The sequence below is a fragment of the Mustela nigripes genome, chromosome 7 (assembly GCF_022355385.1).
Source record: "Mustela nigripes isolate SB6536 chromosome 7, MUSNIG.SB6536, whole genome shotgun sequence".
In the NCBI taxonomy this organism is placed as follows: domain Eukaryota; kingdom Metazoa; phylum Chordata; class Mammalia; order Carnivora; family Mustelidae; genus Mustela; species Mustela nigripes.
The window spans coordinates 84307159-84313336 of record NC_081563.1 but is presented as its reverse complement, the minus strand read 5'-3'; positions in this window follow the sequence as shown (position 1 = coordinate 84313336).

Below are 6178 nucleotides of genomic sequence, written 5' to 3'. Positions count from 1 at the left end.
AAAAAAAAAAAAAAAAAAAAGAAAACAAACTAAACAAAAATCAAAAGCTACATGAAGACACTGAGGCCCCTTCCTTCAGTAGAAGTATTAATAAACATGCCCATTGAATGAAATCTAATGCCCCCCACTTTGTGGACATTTTAGGCTTATTGAGTTATGAATTACTATAAGTTTCCTTTTGAGACCTTAGAGCAGATAGGTTTCTCTTATTTAAAGAAGTGAGGGCAGGGGCGCCTGGGTGGCTCAGTGGTTTGGGCTGCTGCCTTCGGCTCCGGTCATGATCTCAGGGTCCTGGGATCGAGCCCCGCATCGGGCTCCCTGCTCCGCAGCTTCCCTCTCTCTCTCTCTCTCTCTGCCTGCCTCTCTGCCTACTTGTGATCTCTGTCTGTCAAATAAATAAATAAAATTAAAAAAAAAAAGAAGTGAGGGCAGAGGATAAAGTCTCTCCTATAAGAATTTCTGATGTCAATTCAGCAGGAGAGAGATTGAAACTGAAGTTGGAAAGTAAGATACAGGCAGTTAGTCAAGTTGGCTCTCTTACTCCCCTTCCTAGATCTGGACTTAACAGAATCTACTCATACTTGAGAATCTGCATGAAGAATTTCCCCCAGCCAGATAGAAATAGGCAAAGACCTTGACAAGGAACCAAAATGAAAAGTAGATTATTTTGTATTCATTGATTCAAAAAATATCTATTGTGCTCCTACTAGAACAGGTACTGGTCCAGTACCTGTGTGAACTTTACCTTTTGTTTATTTTGCTTTTGTTTCCTGTATGCTTTTAAGTATATTCATAATTAAATCTTCCAGCCTGGTCTTGTTTAATCCATAGAAAATAAGAAAAAGTAAAGATCATTCATAAGCTAGGGCCATTTCCTTTAAGATTATCAGGGTGCCTCAAGACGTACTGGTTGGCTTTCACTCACACTCAGCAAGTGGAAAAACATCTTTGTGTATCAGCTGATTCAACTCTCCTTCACGAAATGCTCTTCTCTCTACATTAAAAGCTATGGGTTGTCTGGGGTTTTTGTACTGTTTTTTTCTGTTTGATTGTTTGTTTGTTTTCAGGGAGATGACAAGTTTTCATCAGTTTTTATGGTACTTAGATGGTCCACTTAAGGGAATCAGTGTCAGGAACATAAAACAGGATGATAACCAGAGATTTTTCAAAGTATTAAGACAAAGGGACATTTGTTTGTTTCGGATGCGAAACTAAAATTCAAAGTTTAAGGAAAAGACTTTGGACTTGGGACACAGATTTTGGTATATTTGAAATATATGCAGTATTTGTGTGTGTGTATGAGTATGTGTGTACACATGCATTCATTTTTTTATCACACCTGTACATTTTTTCTAGGGGAAAGAGATTTCATTCGATTCTTAAAGGGATTTATGGTACTAAGGCAATGCAAATAACTGGAGAGAGGACAAAGACTGGGAATAATGGCGGTTGCTAGTGACCAAAACTTTAGAATAATGAGCTGTACTTTGATGGCAAACCATATACAGTTGGGGTATGTGTTCTCCTAAACTCTTCATTATTCTTGAATGTATTTACTCATTTCCTTTTGGCCTAATAGTTACTTAGAGGAACAATTTTTAAGTTATTTTCTGTGTACTTCGGGCACTTGTTACTTTTTTTAATACTAACCTGTTGTAATACATTCTGATCAGAAGTTGTAGCCTGAAAAATTTTTAGTCTGGGATACTTTGGAAGACCTTTTTTCATCCATTGTAAGATTAATTTTTAATGAAAGTGTGAAGAGAAGCAGTGTTCTCCACATGATACAAATGTATTACTCCTCCCTTATTTATTATCTTATTCCAATCTTCTGTGTCCTTATTTTTTGTCGTCAATCTGCCAAAGCCTGAGAGGAATATGTTGAAGTTTTATATTAACATTGGATTTATGTCAGCTTACTGTTTTGTATATTTGATGTAACTGGTTGCTTTGTCTTCCTTGCTTGACTTCCTTCTGGGAGTTCCCTCCTCCTTTCAGTTGGATGGTTAATTAGAACTCCTTCCTCACATAACCCCTTATTCTTTTTTTTTTTTTTTTTAAGATTTTATTTATTTATTTGACAGAGAGAGATGACAAGCAGGCAGAGAGGCAGGCAGAGAGAGAGGCGGAAGCAGGCTCCCTGCTGAGCAGAGAGCCCGAAGCGGGGCTCGATCCCAGGACCCTGAGATCATGACCTGAGCAGAAGGCAGTGGCTTAACCCACTGAGCCACCCAGGCACCCCGAATTACCTTATTCTAAGAGATATAATTAAAAATAGTGAATAACTAGGCAGCACATGAGCTGAACTTCGGAAATAGGCCACCAACCAAGGAGATAGCCATAAGTAACCAATAAAGTCTGACTAGTGCGTACTACCTGATTGCCAACCCAACTCTTCACCATAGTCTATGGGAGATTGCTCAATCTTTGTCCAGTGCAGGACCATGCAACTCAGTGCCATTTTGAAAGGCTGGTCTTAATGCTTTCTTTCTTTGTGAGATAGTGAGATACAGAGGCCTTATAAGAGGGAAACGACCTGGGACCATCTTTTCCATCACATGGACAGGAGTGAGCAGAATGAAATAAGGCAAGGAGAAATGAGATAAAGAAGGAAGAAGGAAAGCACATAGGCTTAAGACCCAGGGACAGAATGAGAATAAAGCAGACTACCTGTGATATTATTTGAGTACTTGGATCTATCTATGCCTGATGGCTGTTGTCCACAAATATTTAAGTCATGAGTCAACAAGTTTTCTGCTAGCTTTAACTTTCTTGAATTTTATTTGTGTCACTTGAAATACAGGCCCTGCATAATTTAATTCAATCCTATCAGATATTTCAAATATACTGAGAATATAGAAAAATAATTAAATGCTCATGTACCCATGACCAATGCAATACAAATATACATATTTAATGGATAATTATTATGGTCACAATTACTTTAAGTGTCTTCTCTACTTATCCCCCACATTTCTTGAAGGAACCTATTCCAAGGATGGCATTCATCAATGTTGTGCAGATTTTATACTTTAATACAAATGTTGTAGTCCATATATATAAATAATGTATTACTGCCTTTAAGGTTCACATAATTAGTTTTTTAAAGTTTTTATTTATTTGTCACAGAGAAAGAACACAAGTAGGAGCAGTGTCTCCTGGAGGGAGAAGCAGGCTTCCTGCTGAGCAGGGAGCTTGATCCAGGACTCCAGGATCATGACCTGAGATGAAAGCAGACTGAGTCACCCAGACATCTGAAGGTTCACATAATTCTTTGGAAGAACTTCTCATTCTGAAGGGCTTTTTTTCTCTTAATATCATATCTTCCAGATTTATACATGTTTTATTTAGATAATCTACTCATTGTGACTCATCCTTTGCATTATGTCTTTTTATGAATAGACAGTGATCTATTTTCCCTCTTGGGTTCTTTTTTTAAATTTTTCCATTTCTTTTTTATTATATACAATGTTGCAATAAAAATTCTTTGGCCTTTTTGAAAATTTATTTAGGATGAGTACTTCAAAGGGGAATTGCTGAGTTGTATGCTATGTTCATTTTCATTTTCTTTCTTTCTTTTTGCTTTTTGTTTCTTAAGATTATTTGAGAAAGAGAGAGAGAGAAAGAGAGAGAACAAGAGCAGGGGTAGGGGAGGGGCAGAGGGAGAGGAAGAAGGAGACTCCCTGCTGAGCAGGTAACCCAGTGAGGGCCTCCAATCCAGGAACCCGAGATCACGCCCTGAACAGGAGGCATATGCCTAAACTAACGTGCCCTGAGCCACCCAAATCCTCCTCATTTTTAATTTAATTACATATTGCCAGTAGTTGTTAATCCCACTGTGTATGAAAGTAGCAAAGAAAATTTTCCCTAATTCTTCTTAGAAGTTTTGAAGTTATCTTTATTCATCCAGCTCATTAATCACCATGAACTTAACTTTGCAAATGGTAGAAAGAAAGGAAGTAATAAGTGGAGTTATTAGACCTGGTACAGAATTGAGGACCTAGAAATAGCACAACAGCTGTTGAACCTGGACAGATTTCAGCTTCATTAGTAAATATGAGAATGTCCATCTTGACTAAAACAAGTACAATTTTTCTTTTAATATTTTTAAGTTCTCTACAACATTTAGAAGTTATAATTCCAAAGTTGGTAATTTGGCCTCTTAATTTTCTTGAACTTCCGTGATTTTTCTCTACATTTTGTCAATTTCCATTTTTATCAATATTGTAACTTGCACTTATTTTTAGATTTATCTTTTTATTCTTTTCTCTTCTTAGCTTTCCGATTTAACTGCCAAGCTCACAGATTTGGGTATTTCTTGTTTTCTTGTATATGTGTTTAATGCTGCAACTTTACCAATAATTACAGATTTTATTACATTCTATGTATTCTGATAGACAATGTTTTCTTTGCTATTCAGTTGTAAATAGTTCACAGTTTCCATTATATATATCATCAGCAAACCTTTTTTTCTTTTTAACATTTTATTTACTTATTTATCAGAAAGAGAGAGAGAGAGAAAACACAAGCAGGGGGAGGGAGTGCAGGCAGAGGAAGAACAGGTTTGCAACTGAGCAGGGAGCCAGAGGTGGAGCTGATCCCACGATCCTGTGATCATGACCTGAGCTAAAGGCAGACACTTAATCGCTTAACTGAATGAGCCACCCAGGCTTCCCAAATCAGCAAATCCTTTTGATATTTCTGATGGCATACTTTTTCTCTTCTATGATATGTAGATTCTTTTTGTCCTTGATCAAGATAGTTTTTGGTACATGTTTATATATACTTGAAGCAGATATCTATTGTGGTGTAATTGTAGGTTGCAATTATTCACTAGATTGTTAATTTTTAGATTCAAATTCTTAGATATCATACTCATCATTATTAATAATTTGGTTCATGTATTCTGTGAGTTTCTGTTATAAGGGTTGCATTTTGTTTGTTGGAAGTGCTACATTGTCATTCTTTTAGCTAGCATTTCTTTTCTTTTTTTTTTAAGATTTTATTTATTTATTTGACAGAGAGAGAGAGAGATCACAAGTAGGCAGAGAGACAGGTAGAGTCTGAGGAGGGGAAGCAGGCTCCCTGCTGAGCAGAGAAGGGGGGGGTTGATCCCAGAACCCTGAGATCATGACCTGAGCTGAAGGCAGAGGCTTCAGCCACACAGGTGCCCCATTAGCTAACATTTCTGATATTTACAAGATATTTTGTAATAGGTTTTCTGGTTCATTATTGTTATATTCTCTTAAAAAACAGTTTCTTTTTAATTATGTTATATCTCTCTATATCTATAGTAACTCTTTCCTTTAATAGGTATTTGACCTCATATTAATAAATCTTTCCTATATTTTTGTGGGGATTCTGCATTTTACCTATCTTAAACTTTTTTTGTGTTATTATATTTCAGAGATGTTTTTTGAATATTTTACATGAAAGTTTGTTAGATTTATAAATGCCAGTTTAAAAATAATTTGCATTTTACATTTATTATAATTTTAAATCTACCTGTATCTGAACTTATTTCAACAATTTACGCTTGTTCTATTTGCCATAATTTTGATTGCATGTCTCTGTATTCTTCTCTTCATTTCTTCATTTTTTGGTGTTGAATTTACTTAATTATCCTTAGTTTTCTCTTGTTACTTTTCTTCTTCTAATTCAGAAATTATAGTCCATCTTTCAGTGGACACACTTATATTATAACATATGTCTTTATTTAATAAATTCTGCTCTGTTAAAAATATTTAGAATTATTCAACTTTGATATACTAACCTATTTTTAACTTATATGTGTATTGGCATTCAATCAAAGTTGGCATTATTGTTTATTTGTATATATACATATGTCATAAAAGGTGAATGTTTTTAAATGGTAATACTTATAGTTGTTTCCTGAAAATCTTTGTTTTTCTTGATCTATATAGTAATTTAGCTAGGTATAGAATACTGAACTGACAGTTATTTTCACTTTATGTTTTGAAAAATATTATCTCCTTCACTTAGTGCAAACTATTATTGCTAATTTAATGTCTTATATCATTTTATTACTGCAAGTTGTTTCTTGACTTTGTGGGTATCCTTAGTATTTATTCTCCTTAACATAAGTTTGCCTAGAAGTGGATTTATTTTTGTTTTCCTGTCTTAGGGATTAGTGGCTTATTTCAAAATAAAGATTAAA